At 48.6% G+C, this 16,596-nt stretch overlaps 1 long non-coding RNA gene across 1 annotated transcript in view; it reads left to right on the top strand.

Annotated features, from left to right (window-relative positions):
• Positions 1–16,293, top strand: part of LOC142839500 (uncharacterized) — a 43,501-nt gene extending 27,208 nt beyond the window's left edge. The window contains exon 3 of the long non-coding RNA XR_012908769.1: positions 16,203–16,293. This is a non-coding gene — a long non-coding RNA (uncharacterized LOC142839500). The remainder of the gene's footprint in view (positions 1–16,202) is intronic.
• Positions 16,294–16,596: the final 303 nt, after the last annotated feature.

The following is a 16,596-nucleotide window of genomic DNA, read 5'->3' as shown; positions in this document are numbered from 1 at the left end:
TATCTCATTTGCTCTGTCAGCAAAGGAATCCCTGGTGGTCAAGAAGACCAACGTCTTCCCCTTTCACTTGTTTAGGCTCAACGGCTTTGGAAGCCAGACGCAAGGTCTCCTGCCCAGGGAGGGTGCACCCTGCTAGCTCAGCCCCTAAATCTGGCTTACCACAAAGAACTGGAGTCTGAAGCAGGGTTTATCTCACCCCTGGGGCTGTCTTGGTGGACTGTTACCTCCTCTCCTCCTCTCTGTCTCTGTGTCTCTGTGTCTCTGTCTCTGTCTCTGTCTCTCTCTCTCTCTCTCTCTCTCTCTCTCTCTGTGTGTGTGTGTGTGTGTGTGTCTGTTCATCCTATCTGGATTTGTATACGCTGAGAAGACAGAATGGAGGGATGGAGGAAGCAGGGTGAGACGCAACCACCACAGACCTGAATCTGAGTGCAGGGTGTCACCTGCCCCCCTCAAATGCAGAGAGCACGGTGCTGGGAGCTCTTCACAGCCTAAACTTAGGTCCTAGGATTTTGTTTTTTTAGCAGCTGCGAGGCAATTCTAAAACCCGAGGAAGGCAAGATGGAAGTGGATGCAAAATGGCGGGAAAGGAAGTTTGTCATTGAAACTTCTGGACTGTGGAATGACTTCCTTAGGCGGTGGTGGGAACAAGGGTAGAGTTGCGGTCTCTCACCTACATATTCCTAAGACCCAATTGCTAGCGGAGCAGATAAACCTGTGGTTGGCTTGGAGGGGCCAACCCTGCCTTTGCCTACTGATTGGTCAGAACTCTGACTTTCTCTTTACATCCTCAGCTACTGCAAACAACTTTGACCTCATTCTGGAAGGAGGTTATATTTGGCCCGTTGCTGAGCGCCTTCTCAGCCTCTCTCAGGCTGGTTGCCAACAACTCTCTCTGGAACTGTGCTGGAAGTCTGAGGAAAGTTGTTTTGGGTCATTGCCCAGGGCCTCATGCCCCAGTTGTAGACACATATGTCATAATCTTTATATTCCTTCAGAGAGCTGGAATTAGGCATTGCGAGGAACAGAGGATTTAACCCTCAAGTAGCGATTCTGTAGTCTGAAATCTTAAAAACAGGGTTACCTTTTATAAATAAACTTCTTTTTAAGTGCTCGTGTCTACCAGGTTGGAAGGGCTGGTATGGCCAACCCCCTAACTTCTAGCCTATGTCTTTGACTTGCATAATTCGGATGAGTGTCTGTTTCCTGCACACACCACACCCTCATTAAACCTCTGGGCCTTTGGATACTGCTAGAATTCCAATATATTTAAAGCAAAATTGAGTGTTCCCTGTCCAAAATGTGAAGTTGACGCTGTTGCTTTCCTAACTTTTAATTTTCCTTGGAGATTTTAATGCTTGTGCCTAAGGCAGCCTCTTGTAAGCGTTTTGTTTTTAAAGTGTGACGTGCGGTCAGAAAGGTGATGTATATTTAGCAGGGAGGGTGGACGGTGATTCCAGAGGAACAGGGTGAGGCGGGGAGAAAGAAAGAATGAAACTGTCCGAGTTAGCCTGTGCTGGTGGGTTGCGAGCTATTCTTAATCTTGACAGCAGGATTAATGAGGGGAAATAGTCCCCAGAAAATGTGGCTGGAGGCACTGACCTACCCTCCATCCCCCCCTCTTGCCAAGAGGGACAAAGTCCAGAGAAAATTTCCCCAGCGAGGGTTTCTGAGAAACCAACATGCATCAACCTCAGGGGCAAGAAGCTTGGGGTCAAAAGTATACACAGAGCTCCAAGGCAGAGGGAGAATCTTCTGGAAGGTTTCACAGCTTAGATGGGGAAGGTCACCTACACTTGGAGATGATGGGGGTGGGTCAGAGCAAGCCTCGGAACTCAGTGGAGCTTCAGCTGGGTCACTGGGGAAGACACAGAAGCTGGGAAGCCCTTGGAGGAGACGGACACAGTGGGTGGGGGAACAGGGCAGGGATGGAGATGGAGGCGGACACAGTGGGTAGGAGGAGGAAAGGGATGGGGATGGACACAGTGATGGGGGAGCAGGGTAGGGAAGGGATGGGAACAGACACAGTGGGTGGGGGAGCAGGGTAGGGAAGGGATGGGGATGAACACAGTGGGTGGGGCAGGAAGCACTGTTGGTATGACAGGCAAGGGACATTTTCGTAGTGAGTTGTGGCAGTTAAATGCGGAAAGTGTCTTCATTTGATGCCATTCTCATTCAAATTGTCCAGAGCCCACCCTTCACAACAGTGCAGAGTCTTGACAGAGACCGAGCAGTTCAAGAAAACAGCCATTCCCTAGGCTAAAGTCAGGCAGGCTCTCCTGCATCAAAACAGGTGCCCGGATAATGGCATGGTTTGTTAGTGTGAAATTAGAGACTTCAGAGATATGGATATGAAAATAGCCTTTCTCTTAGTGTTTAAAAGGTGACTTCAAATCAGAACCTTCACAAAGATCCATTTTTTTTCCTTTTTTTGGTTTACAACTTACATGCCCAGTTTCTCCTGTTTCATACACACTGACAGCAATGGGTGGTAGGTGCCTCATGGTGATAAGACACACTCACGTTTGCTGACTAGTTTTATGTCACTTCGACACAATCTAGAGTCATCAAAGAGGAGGGAACCCCCACTGGGAAAATGTCTGCAGAAGATAGGGCTGTAAGCCAGCCTGCAGGGCATGGTCTTAATTAATGACAGACGGGGGAGGACCCAGCCCATTGTGGGTGATGCCACCCTTAGCCTGGTGGTCCTGGGTTCTGTAAGAAAGCAGGCTCAGCAAGCAATGGGGAGCAAACCAGTAGACAGAGTTTCCTCTGTGACTCCTGCATCAGCTCCTCTAGGTTCCTGCCCTATTGGAGTTCCTCTCCTGACTTTCTTTGATGATGTGAAAGAGTGAGCCAAATAAACCCTTTCCTCCCCAGCTCACTTTGGTTGTGGTGTTTCATCGCAGCAATAAAACCCCAATTAAGACATATTAAAAGTTTTTTTTTTTACATTATTTATCCCCTGGGGGTAGTCAGTGTTCCCAGTTTTCTTGCTAATAAGGTTTTTCTGAGAAGTCACAGAACTGTGTAATAAGAGACTGAATTCAAGCTCAGGTCTCCAGATTTGCAGTCGAAAGTCCTCCGACCCCTGGCTGTGGCACTCTTTTTACCAGCAGAGGCGTCCATAGTGTGGGCAAGATAACAAACTTGTAAGCCTGTAGAAGGACTGAGAACACTAAGAGCCAGGCCCCGCCCTCCACTGATGGCAGGCCCCGCCCTCCATGGATGGCAGGAATATCCATTGATCAGTATCTATTAGACTAAAGCAATCCTGCAGAAGAAGTCAGCAGCCCGAGTGTTCTTCCTATGCTTTGACCTAGTAATTCCACCCCCGGGGAATCCAGCCCACATAGGAAAAGAGCGACACGGCCAAGACTTAACACAGAAACAAGTTTACGGGAACGGTACTCAAGATGTTTAGCAAGATCCTTAGTTACAGCAGGGTCGAGGGTGGGCTGCCGTCAAAGTCCTGTTTACAACTCTTTGCCAGAGTTGAATTAATGGTAACTCAATATGGGAAAATATTCCTGCTTCAAAGTAAATGACAAGGGCCTGCTGCCACCGCGTGTGACTGACGAAGAAAAAGAAATATACCCAGACTTAAAGTGATGAGAGTATAAATTTTAAAAATTATACCCTTTTTTCATAAAAGAGATATGAACATTTGATAATTAGAAAAATAATTCTATTTTAAATGTTTTAGTGGCAAAAGCAGCCAGTCACAGAAAACCATGATAAGTGGTAATTAGGGATTTTAAATGGTCATTTTCGCCTAGATTGGCATACGAACTGTATAGCCGTATGCTAAGAAAAATCTATTTGACATATATAGTGGGAAGCTGCCATAGACCCAAGGAGATTAAGATTCACGATTTAAAGATAAAACCACAATTGCGATAGAGCATGTGGTAAATGTTTAAAACAGGATAAATTTGGCTGAGAGCTTCCCAGGGCCTTAGCCAGAGTCCCTAACCCCGCTGGGTGCTCTGGGAAGTCACCAGCAAGAAGCACAGTAAGGTCCCTGGACTTTCCGTCCTTTGAGCTCTTCCGTCTGGGGCCTTGGCTTGTTCCATGCAGTAAAAACCACTTATCACAGGGCCCCGCACTCAGCAAGCAGAAGCTCAACCTGGGGAGGAGGCCCGGGCAGAGGCAGTTGCGGCCTCAGGGCTGTGGACTTCATCCCTTGGAGGGCTTCCAGTCTGAATTTGGAGACTCCTTGGTCAACAGGAAAACAAACAGCTGGCGCGCTCTGTGGTCTCTTTGCCTTTCTCAAGGTTGCTACATCAGTTTTCCAACTTGGAAAGCAACGAGGCCCAGGGGAAGTTTTGTGAGCTCAGGGCCTCCCTTCCCCATCTCAAAGTCTCCTCCCATCTCAGGGAATCATGGGACCAGTGCCCAGGGTGCCGCAAGGCAGTGGACAGTGCCCACAGTGTCTGATCCTCCCACGGCAGGCTGGGGAAGCCAGGGCTGGAAGCTGCAGGCCTGTTTTGGGAAAAAGCCCCCTTATGGCCTAGGGAGGAAATTTGCAGAAATTCTCTATCCAATGGTGCCCAAATTACAGCATAGTCTGATGGCCGCCGCAGCCAACCTTTCTGCCACGTGGTCACTGTGCATTTGTGTTCTCGGCCTCAGGATTTCCAAGTAGCAGAGACCGCCGCCACAGAGGAGGGCGCATGTAACCCAGAAACACTGTCAATGGCACACTATAAAAATTGAGTATATGTCACAAGTAGATTTAGATTCTTCAGGTTAATATTATTTTTGCAATTAGGTAATGAACTGACATTAATTTACTCGTGCTGCGTGATTAGGTTAATTTACTCCAGAAAAGCTTACATTTTCAAAATTAGAAATGGTCGCCGTGTCGTCTCATGATCCATCAAAGCCGCAGCTGCGCCACAGAGACACGGCCATTTTGTACTCAATTGTGCGCTTATAGGCTGTGCGTCAAACCACAGAAAATGACGTAGTGCCGGGCCCCATAGATCTCCATGCCTAAGTACCTGTGAAGGATTGTCCATCTGTGAATGGCTAAACTTAGTTACTGTTCTTGTAGCGTGATAGTTCAGCCTTCATAAATAGAAATCAGCAAACAATACTCGGGGCATTAAATTTTATGTGTAACAGTGCAGCTGTGTGTGGAAAACAAAACAGGATTGCAAAAATAAAGCCAACTAGTTTTTGACCTTCGCGAACGCGAGTGCCGCCTCTGTGTCTGCCTGGATCCGTTAAGTCCCCTAATGATGCGAACGTGGGGGCCTGACTCACCCATTCCCTGGAACGCTGGCCCTGCTGAGATTTTAAAAACTACTTTAATTAACCTTATTTCATCTTGGATAGTGGTAGAACGCTTTTATTTGTTAACTTTGCATTCATTTGCTTCATCATTAACCTTGCAAGGCTTTTGCCCTTGGAAGAGATGGTGATGTATCGCGAGTCAGGTGTTAATCCCTTAGAACGGTGCTCACTGTGGTTCCCAGCTGTTCCTTAGTGCTTAGAGTTCTGTAGGTCATAGGCTTCGGAAATATAAGTCGGAGGGCCATAGGGAAAGGGAGCAAGGATCTGCCCCCAACTCTCAATTCTAGAAGGAAGATGGAAGATGTGGTATTTGGAACAACCTCACCTAGGGCAGGCTTTCAAGCCACTTTCCAGCTCTTCCTGAGGTCAGAGGAATCTTTTATTGAAGGGGAGGAATAGTGGTTAGTCCCAAACAGTTCCCCTCTATTCATTAACCACATTTACCGTAATGTTAAGAATAGTGTGCCCCTACTCCATAGCCATCCCCATCCTCCCCTCCCTCCTCCTCTCTCATAACCCAATACCTCTGCCGTATATAACCGAGTCCTTGGTTTTATATCTGCATCCTTGTCCCGGTTCCTCAAAACCCAGTTTCAACTCCTACTTTTTCTATTTTCTTTCTAGAAATGCTTATGTGATTCACAAACCTCTGGCAGGGCACCGTGAGGCCATAGACAGGGAGGGACTGGCATCCACCTCCACCCCAGTTCTCAGGGCACCGCACTTGTGAGCTGGCAGATACGGTTTTTCCCTGAACTGCCCTGGCAAGCCAGAAGGGCAAAGGGTACTCAGCTGGAGTCAGGGAAATGACCGACACGTTCTCTCCTCTCTGGTGGTTTGGGGTCTGTGTCTCAGCGCTGCTTCTTTTACTCCAGCATCCTCCTCATTTGGTGAGTTCACGCGTGAACCACGGGGGTGAGTTAGCATATGTGCCTTTCAAGTATAGCGATGTGCAGACGCCAGACGTCGAGTGGCGTCCTCCAGAAAGACGGGACTTTTCACCTTTTCACAGAGCCAAGCCTGTACTTTCCTGTTCTTCTTCATCCTCTTTGCCTTCTTCCTCCCTCCCTCCCTCCCTCCCTCCCTCCCTCCCTCCCTCCCTCCCTCCCTCCCTCCCTTTCTTTATCCCTTCCTCCCTCCCTCCCTCTATTCCTCCCTCCCTCTCCTCCTTCCTTCTTGAGACAAGGTTTTTCTGTAACAGCCCTGGCTGTCCTGGAACTCTATAGACCAGGCTGGCCTTGAACTCACAGAGTCCTGAGTGCTGGGATTAAAGGTTTGAGCTACCACGGTCTGGCTCCATTTTCTTCTTAAGAATTTTCTTAAGATCCAGGTCTATCCCCAGCACCCCCTCTTGATGGAAGAAGTTTATGGGTCTAAATTCCCATGAAGACCCCTATGTGGGCACAAAGGGGGCAGGAGAGGCTATGGCAAGCCAAGCAGAGCCCTCAGCAGCCACCCTGCCATTTGCGTTTGTCACAGAGCTGCTGAAGTTGAAGGCAGTGTGTGTCTGTTTGTAGCTGTCCAGAACACAGGGGAGGGGTGTCGTGTGCTAACAAAGGAGGCTTGGGTATATAAAACTGTGGGCAAAGAGCCTTGGAGCAGAGACGGCTTGCTCTTATCTGTAAACGTGAGCGGTGAGGGGCTGGGGCTGCCGTGGGTTAGAAGAATATCACAGGATCCCAGGGCTTGTTCAGGTGAGGAGGACATTCCTGGCTTTGACAGTTCCTTCCCAGCACACAGAGATTGCTACTACACAGAACTGGAGGAGACGCCAGGAGCCCAGTGGCCAAATTTCCATGTTTTAAATGGAAGCCACAGTCTTTCCTAGTCTATCACTTAGTAAGTGCTGGCTGAGAGAGGCCCCAGTCAACCTCAGTGGCTTAGCACACACCCAGAAATCATACTTGGCTCGTGGACCTCCCTGCGGGATTTTCAGTGTTGGGTGGGCACCTCTCACACAGCACCTCGAGGACCTGGTGGCTTTCACGCTGTGGTCCCATTGGCCGAAGGGCTGCAAAGCTTGCTGCTGGGTCTGCATCAGGTGACACAGATAGAGGATCTTGCAGGAGATAGGCAAGCCTGCTCATATTCCGCTGGCTAGAAGCCTTTGTTGAGCCTTACCTGGAGGGAGGCTGGGCTATGCCACCCAGCCACGGCACGGGAAGAAGTTGGGATGGGCTTGGGCACACATATCATCAGTGGATCGGCTAGGTGTATCGCCAATCCAAACATGGAATTGTCAGCTGGTAGCTGTTCAGTGAGTGATACTGAAGGGTTCAGTACTTTTTGATCTTTGGAGGCAAGAAGACTTGGTTTTGGGAACTGTTGTGAGACTATGGGCAAGGACTCAAGCCTCAGGCTGTCCTGTGGGAAATGGGAATATCTCGTGGGGTCACTGTGACCATGCAATGAAAGAATATACTAGGGTCTCCACGTGACTATACATGCTTATTTGTGGAAACCACTGGGACTGGATGAGGGGGAGGGGAAGCTCTTCCTTTGTCCCGTTTTTTTTTTTCTCAGCCCTGGGTGCCAGCATTGGCCAGCTGGGTCCAGAGAACATCTGTGAGATGACATTAGTTCCTCAGCCTCTTGCTAAATTTCAGTCATTCATTTTGATGGACGTGGGATTTGGAAAAGAAAAGCACAATCCTCCTATCCACGAGCATCCATTTTCTGTGATCAATAGAAATCCAGTCACTTGGCATGCAGCTCAGCTGCCCTGCTTTGTTTAGTCTGAGACAGTAACGTGCAGAAAACTGCGATTTTCCTGTTTCATTTTAAGCATGTATTTCTAGGGACAGTAGAAAGAAAAAAAATTAAATCATTTTTTACTTACGGAATTTTGTGCTTAGGTAAAGAGAATTGGCTCCTTGGTTTGGGTGAGAGCCCCGGCAAGGAATGCGGCTCGGGAGTATGGTGCATCCAGAGCCTAGCATAGGGGCCCAGCATGAAGGGTTTCCACAGATATGTACTGATTGGATTAGGGGATGCACGAAAGCTGTGTTACCAGGGTACAAACTAAGATAATGCCTTAAACACTGAGGCTATGCGGAGTAAGCGCAGCAGTTTAAATGCTACATTCCCTAAATGGTTTCTTCCCTTGTAAATAACACACACACACACACACACACACACACACACACACACACACACACGCACGCACACGTGCGCGCGTACACACACACACACATCCCTTGATGTCCTACACAAAGCAGCAAGAAGAGGAAACCAAATGGTCTCTTTAAAAGCACATTGTTCTTTAAAATAACTTGGTAAGCCTTCCTAGTTAAGCTTTGTGGTGGTAGGATAACGATTATAGCGAACAAAATAACGTCTGGCGCTCAGAAGGTTAATGGTTTTTCTTTTTTTCAAGGAATGATTGTCCAATTTGAGGTGGGAGAAGAAATGGCGCCTGAAATTGCAAAACGTGGTCCTGTAGTGCCCCCTGGTGTCCATTCCGTGGAATCGTCAAAGTTAGACTCGTGTTCCGCCCTAGTCATTAGCATAATCTTGATTTATTTATGAACCTGGCGCTAGGTTCATAGGGAGGAGAGAGGAGAGTCCTTGCTTCCTGCATTGACTGCTTTCTCTCAGGCCCCTTTTCAAACGGCGAGCTACCGCAGTGTGAAAGTACATCAACGCTAGCATAAGATTTAAAAACTGAAAGCAAGTATTACATTGGAGAGAAGTCCTTTCACCTTCAAGAAAATGAACGGCTTTGAAAAATTATTTTTCAGGTGGCACATTATTAAGCAGTTTCTTTTGTCCATAAAAATATTCTCTGTAAATCGGTTGGACAGAGGGCTGTTTTAATTTCAAAGATTTATTATCACATGTAATAATTAAGCCATTCTTTATTTTTTCCCCTGAGATCCGTTCATTTAAATAATTACCGATCCTGCTGGGTGGTGGCGGCTCACACCTTTAATCCCAGCACTCGGGAAGCAGAGGTAGGAGGATTTCCGTGAGTTCAAAGCCAGCTTAATCTACAAAGCCAGTTCAAGGACAGCCAGTGATACACAAAGAAATCCTCTCTCCGGGGGGGGGGGGGGGGGGGGGGGGGGATAAAGATATGGAGAATGAATTGATCAGATAAATCCACAATATCAAAAAGGAGTACTCTGATTGATTTCTAAATGCTGCTAATTTAATATTTAATTGCAAAATCTTACTTTAAAAAAGAGGGCATTTCCTTCTTCCACACCCTCCTATGATGATGACAGTCAATTTAGTTCAATTGGCGGGGGAACGCCAGGCCCAGGAGGGGTGCGCATGGGCAGTACTCACTGTATGGAGCAGTGTCTGTAAAGAGGAAGCACCCTGACCACAAGGAAGGAGGGGAGACGTCCCCAGAGGCTGCAGCGACAGAGGAGGGAAAGGGGAGCAGGACATCACACAAACAGAGCGACAGAGAACAAGGAGCCAGCGCAGCACAGGAGCGGAAAGGGTGAGCCTCTCAAGGGGCCCTGGGCGCTGTACTTAGCCTGGGAGGTTAATGCAAAGTCAGGAAGGTTCCAAGGACTTAGGCAGGAGAGAGGCATGGGCAGCCCGGCAGTGGTGCCTGACCCCACAGGGTGCCAGCTGTAGCTGACACGAGTTATCAAGGGAAGGAGAGTCTCACATTCCCTCCTCGCTTTCCAAGAACAGGTATCGAGGCCGATGGAGAGCTTGGATATCCAGGGGAAGGCACAGGGTGGAAAAGAGCTTTGGAGTCTGTCATGCGCTGGTTGGGTGATGCTAACCTTGGGCAGGCTTCTTGACCTCTCTCGGCCTCAGTCTTCCTTCCTGTAAGGTGGGCACGATAATCTCTCCTGTATGGGATTGGAGAAGGCATGGTGGGTGCGCGTGGCAAAGGAGCTGGGTGGCAGCCGCCCTGAGAATAGCAGTTGGTTTTCATAAAACGGGTCCTTGCATGGGATTTCCTTCCAAAAGCACCCTCTTGTTTGGCTGCTTTCTTCTGTGATCATAGCCCCAACAACTGCTGCCTATCTGGAAGCGCCTTGAAGGGCAGGGCACCCACCTTGTCGCCACCGTTCCCCATCACTTTGGGCGCAGGGCAGTAGCCATAGTGAAGTGAAGGGCGCATGTCTGCTACATCGTTGAATCTCACTTCAGTGACGGTCGCCAAAAGCTGCAGGAGGGGCCTTTCTATGGCCCCTGTTTAGGGGTGATCACCGCTCAGGAAAGCACATTTGAATTGGGGTGTCAGGCAGGTTAGACAAAGAAGTGGTTGACAGAAAAGGCCGCGGGGTTGGAAAGCCCTGCATTGGAGCTCCAGTTTCACCGACTGGAAGACGGGGAGTGGTGCAGTGCTTTCTCGGTGAGTCACTTCTTCACTTCTAAATCTTTTCAAATCTTAAATGCAATTAATCAATAATAGCAACTACCCTGGGCAGGGGTAAGCACCGTGGAACATCTGTCTTGTGTAACCCTCGGACTGACTCAACACACAAATCCCCGAGCTTGAGCTCCAGCGTTAAATAAACTGGGCATGGTAGCGCACCCCTGGGATCCCAGTGCTCAGGAGGTTGGAGGCATCAGAAATTCAAGGTCGTCCTTGGTCACATGGGGAATTTGAGGTCAGCCTGAGCTACACAAGACACTGTCTCAAAATACAAAAGCAAGGATGGCTCAGTGGTTAGGGACATTGGCTGCTCTTCTACAGGACCTGGGTTTGATTCCCAGCGCACACAAGGGGGTTCCCAACTGTCTCTCATCCCAGTTCCAGGGGATCCTATGCCCTCCTCTGGCCGCCATGGGATCTGATGCCCTCTTGTGGCCTCCATGAGCATTGCATGCACTTGATGGATTTGCATGCAGGCAACACACACCCATAAAATAAAATCTTTTTCTAAAGATTAAAAACAAAACCCCAAGTTCCCAATAACCCATAACGCCTCATTAAATTCACATAATGTTTTTCAGTGCACAGAAGCTGCAAGTCGCTGTAATGAGTCAGTACTTCCTATGTGCGTCTATGATGTACGTGTGTTTTCATAAAACGAGAATGGAATTCTCTTTACATGCAGAATGAAGATTTACCTTTCTACAAGTATGGAAACGAGAGCCCAATGATCAGTGTTCCTCCCCACCACCCCCTCCTGAGGTGAGCCCTTTGCCGCTACATGTCCCTGTCATGAGACACTAATTAAACAATGGGGCCACCCAGTCAAAGACTGGAGACTTCAAAGCTATGAGCAATGTAATTAATTTCTTTTCCTCTTTATAAGTCAGCTGCCTCCGTATTTTGTGACAGTGACAGACTACTGAGTAATACACGGGGTGTCCCCTACAGTTAAGTTCTTTCACAATGACTTCAGCCATGCACTTGCTTCGGCGGACAGGGCTGAGGGCTCACAACGCAGGCGGTGGCCTCCTCAGTGCAGCAGCTCTGAGAAGTCCGTGTTCTGAAGGAGCCGCGATCTGAGCGAGGCTCTTAGAGGGTGCAGGTATCAACTCTATGGCATATGTTTAAAAATCTGGCAGAGAAACAGACTGGGCAATGGAAATGCTCCGTGCACGGAGGCCAGCGTTGTGGAATCCTCCAGATGAGCCTCCTGCTTTCCGCTCGACTGCCAACTGTCCCAGCGGACCACCACCCAGGAGTAAAGAGCCTGCGCCGTTTTGTAATTGATCAGGAAAGGCCAACAGTTTCCATTCGCTTCCGTTGTCACTTTGAAATTTTCTCTGAGAGAAAGCAAAAGAAAGTTGTACTTCACGGTGTTCAGAGTCAGGATGAGGGTCCCCTTCCACGAGATGGAGGCTGTCCCCGCTGATGCCACGCGCCGGGGTCCAGTTCAATGCAGTCTGGCATCATGGTAATCAAAATTTTCATTTTTTTTTTTTTTTTTTTTTTTTTTTTTTACATCACAGCGATTCTGTTCCCAAAGTTGAAGTTCCGAGTCGGTGCCGACTATCCCCGGGCTTCATTTGGTAGAGACCAAGAGAGCCTTGTAGAATGTTGGGGGGTATGTGTCTAGGAGAGTCAAGGAAAGGAAAGCTTGGCCCTGGGGGCTGGAATAGAATGGGGCCCTGCGGGCGCGAGAACCACAGAGCAGAGACACCAGTGGACCGACCCAACTTTATGTGAAGTGTTGTTGGCACACAAGTGAACCAGGAAGGAAAGAGACGACTGTTGGGCTTCAGGGGCACGGTCAGGCAAGCCCTGCTCTCCCAGATCTAACTTCCTCCTGTCCTTACTTTCCTCATCTACAAAACAGCAAGACTCGCTCCCCTGAGACGGTGTGCCTTTCTTTGCTAAAACCCCACGCTTAGCGAGTCCCAGGATCCTCCTGTCTACGGGGTTACAGGCACATGCCCTCACGGATGGCTTTCATGCTGCTTCTGTGACAAGCACTTCACACAAGGCACCATCTCTCCAGCTTCCGCGAGCACCTTTAAAAGAAGGAAGCCAGACAGGAGGTGAAACAAGGACCTGTAATTTCTATAAACCTGCAAGCTGATGCGCTTTTACTTATTGGAAGATTGCAAGGATGTAAGAGTCTCAAAGATGGCTACCGACGGTTTCCTAGGTGACCTTGAAATGGATACCTATTATCTTGTCTCTAGATGAGAATAATTGTCTCTACCACCAACAGTATGAGATTGGGATGAGATAAATGCTTCCTTAGCGTATAAGCATACCTCGCTGTAGGGTGTGCAAGATGAAAATCATCTAGAGAGCAATTTGCACAACAAAGTGAATGTATGTCACATAAAATTTAATATAAATTTATGACGTGTTTTCATTATAATTTAAAATAAAATATTGCAATATGCATGTATGTTTATGCATATCCATGTGTATGTACTAAGTGTTTAATAAATACGCAATATCTATTATCATCCTTATTTTGTTTTTCAGGAGTGCTGGGTATGACACACTGTGCTGGGACCAGGGTTTACAGGGAAGGCATCACTGCTGGCCCTGGGAGCTCGTGTAGGAGGAGGGCTAGGGTTTGCAGTTGTCATTGAGGACACTGAGCATGGGGCAGGGATGGAGGTCAGCTGGGTGGCAGGGATGGAGGTCAGCTGGGTGGGAGGAATTGACCCTGTGTGCCTCTGTGGTCAAGGGAGGAGACAGAGAAGGCCCCAGTGGGGTTTGGGACCTGAGTCAAGTTTTCGGGGACACAGCGGAGCTGTCAAAGCCCAGGTGGCAGGTTCTGGGTTCTTTGCTTTTGTGCTGGGAATGTAGGCCCTGCCTGCGTGACTTAGATAGCTACAATGAAGGCGGTTAAAATCCTGTGCCCTCAAGAGGGTAGTGGATATGCACGGAGTAAGACTGAGCCCTGAGAAAACACATCATTTTCCCTCCAAGGCCAGCACTGGGGGGGGGAGCGCAGCAATCTGGTCCTCTGTGTGACACACACGCCATGTAGGACGATGTGTCTCCAGCTGCCTGTCACTGTGGATTTGACCCTCACACTATTGGGAATCTGGGGTGGCATTCTCTTCTACCTAGATCCGCACCCCCCCCCCACCCCACCAACCTCTCTGGAGTCAAAATGGCCGGTGATGGGCCTTCCTCTCCAGCCAAGAGGGCACTGGAGCTAATCCGCACCTAAGCCTTACAGCTCAACGAATTACATCGTGCATTAGCTTTATTGCAGACTGGTGGTGATAATAAAATTAGTTCTCATCCACATTATTGGCTCATAATGAGAACTACACGAGCAAAATTGATACGATCTTCCCGTCGAGTCTTCTGTGTCCGAGCAACCGAGCAGACTGCACGGTTCCGGTTCTCCTCTTCCTCTTTCCTCCATTTTTAGGTTGTTTCCGAATCCTTTAAAATAATAAAACCCATTTCTACTGGACTTTTTTTTTTAATAGCTCCTAGGTAGGGTGACTACATAATTTAACATCCAAACTGGGACAGTCGTGAGGGCAAAGGCGGGCTATTAATAATTAGGTCAGGACAGTAGCATACGCCAGCAGGCTGCTGCAAACCCCACAGCTGGTAACCCTATTTTTAGGGGCAAGCTGACCCTCTCCTGCAGTCCTGCCAAGCAATGCCGCTTTCTTAATTTCTTTAAATGCCCCTTTTACTTTTAAACTATTAATTTGGGGCAATCATTTTGTTTTTGTAAATTTAAAGTTTCTCCTTGTGACAAACCTGGCTATATTGTGCAACTTCAGGACACACTTGAGAGATTAAACTGGTGAGAAACAGGGATATTTATAGCCAGACATAGATTGTCAGCGGCGTCCTTTGGTGTGCCGACCAGAGGTCAGTGGAGAATCTGGGCTGACAATTCTTCAAGCCAAATCTGTGATCCGAACCTAAATGGGAAAAGGTCTCAACTCCCCTATAAGTCGCAGGAAACATTTGGTGGTTGACTCTAGACCATCTTTCCACTCCATCAAAGTCACGGAAGGTCCACCTTTGGGGCTGGGACCAAATGCAGTTGGTAGAGGGCTTCCTTAACATGCGTGAGGTCCCGGATCAGATCTCCAGCACCGTATACACCAGGCACAGGGGCACACACCTGCAATCCCAGCACAGGGAATGGAGAGAGGAAGACCAAAAGTTCAAGGTCGTTTTTGCCTAGGGAATACATTTGTGGCCAGCCTCATCCTTGACTTTTTCTAAAGTAAAAATAAAATTAAAAGCCAGTCCTTTGACATCAGAATGGACTATGCATTTCTGAAAAATGACCTCATTTAGAAATACCAGGTAGTGTCGGGGAATCCTGACCTGGACTCCAGGCCGATTCCATGGGAACTGATCAGTGAGCAGCCTTGCCGTCAGCTATCCATTATCCAGCGGTGCCTAGCCAAGCCATGGTTGTCAGCAGCAAACCATGAGGCTTCCTGATGTTGATGGCTCCAGGGATCTTGAGGCACGTGGTAAGGGTCTCAATGCAGGAACCACTGTCCCAACAGAAGGACTGCTGTAGTCTCCAGTCACATAGGTCTGTGTGAAGTCCAGCTGTGACCGCACACAGGACCTCAATGAGTTTTGCTAACTGTAGAACCCCATAGAGGTGTGAGCCTCAGTGTTTATGGGATGCATTGAATGGTCTGGCCGTTATAGATTGACTTGCTGCCTATCCAGATGTTTGCACAGTCCGTCACATGTTAGCTGGGGTCGCCCCACTAAGGTGTAGCTTTTGCGTATCTGATGCCAATAGCAACCTTCACGTGTGTATAGGAACAAAGTGGCTTCAAGTCAAAACATATACAGAGACTTGAGAGAGTAAATAGCTAGCAGGAGAGGAAGGGAAGAAAGTGGGAAAGAAAAGAGAGAGGAGGAAGGGAAAGGAAGCAGGAGGGAGGGGAGAGAAACAAGGGAAGGAAACAGGGAGGGAAGAAGGAAGAGAAGAAGGAAAGAAGAAAGGAAGAATGGCAAGGGAGGGGGTGAGCAAAAGGAGCCAAAGAGGGTGCAGAGAGAAATAGGCTTGAGAGAGAGATAAAGCTGTCAGCAGAGGGCTTTGCTTTTCAGTTCCCCTGAACAAGGAGTGTGACCACTGTGCCACCGTTCCAAGGATACTGGGAAGGGTGAACTCAGATTTTCCCTTGAAGCAAGACAGAAAATGGGTCGGAATCACACCTCTATCTTGACAGGTGTGGAAGGGATTTGCTTTGTCTCCTCCATGTGTATGGCAGGCCTCAGGCACCCGAGGCTGGTCCCATGCTGATGTCCACACCTCCAAGGCCTGGGCACCCCAGGGGGTTGCCACCTGGGGTGGGGGAACTGTTTAAGGCAGATCTTCACCAGGTCGCACGTGGTAGTCTTTTACGGGGCTGGTTCTCCATCCTGACTCAAGCAAACAGGTCTGTGCCGTGTGTGTGCATTTAGAGAGGAGTGTGTACGAGCCGGGGCATGCGTGTGGGTGCATGATGTCTGGATGGGTGTGATTAAGCGAGAAAACGCGGGCTTTTCTTTGTTTATTTTGCAGATAAATCTCACCTCTAATTCAGTGCACAGCAACGTTTTGGGCAAAGGCAAGGGAGCCCTGATACCGCGGATGACATCCATATAAATCACAGGCTTTCTTCCTGAGCTGGGAGGGGCTGTGACCCTCGCAGCGACGTCGCGCACTCTCATTGGCTGAGGCTTCATTACTTGACCGAAAATCCCCAGGGCTGAAACGTTATTTAAATGTGCTATGAAAATAAATGTGATTTACACACGTGTCGTCTGTGGAGCTATCCTTCCCTGATTCTGCATGTGCTGTCGAGCCTCAGGATTAGTGCCTCAATTTATTGCCAGTTCAAGCTACACACACGCTCAGTGACAGGACATTGTCCACAGCCCCAGAAGTTCCAGAAAGGAGACAGTGTCTACTGAGT

This window comes from Microtus pennsylvanicus, chromosome 21 (assembly GCF_037038515.1).
Source record: "Microtus pennsylvanicus isolate mMicPen1 chromosome 21, mMicPen1.hap1, whole genome shotgun sequence".
Taxonomy (NCBI): domain Eukaryota; kingdom Metazoa; phylum Chordata; class Mammalia; order Rodentia; family Cricetidae; genus Microtus; species Microtus pennsylvanicus.
This window is presented reverse-complemented; position numbering and strand designations above follow the sequence as displayed.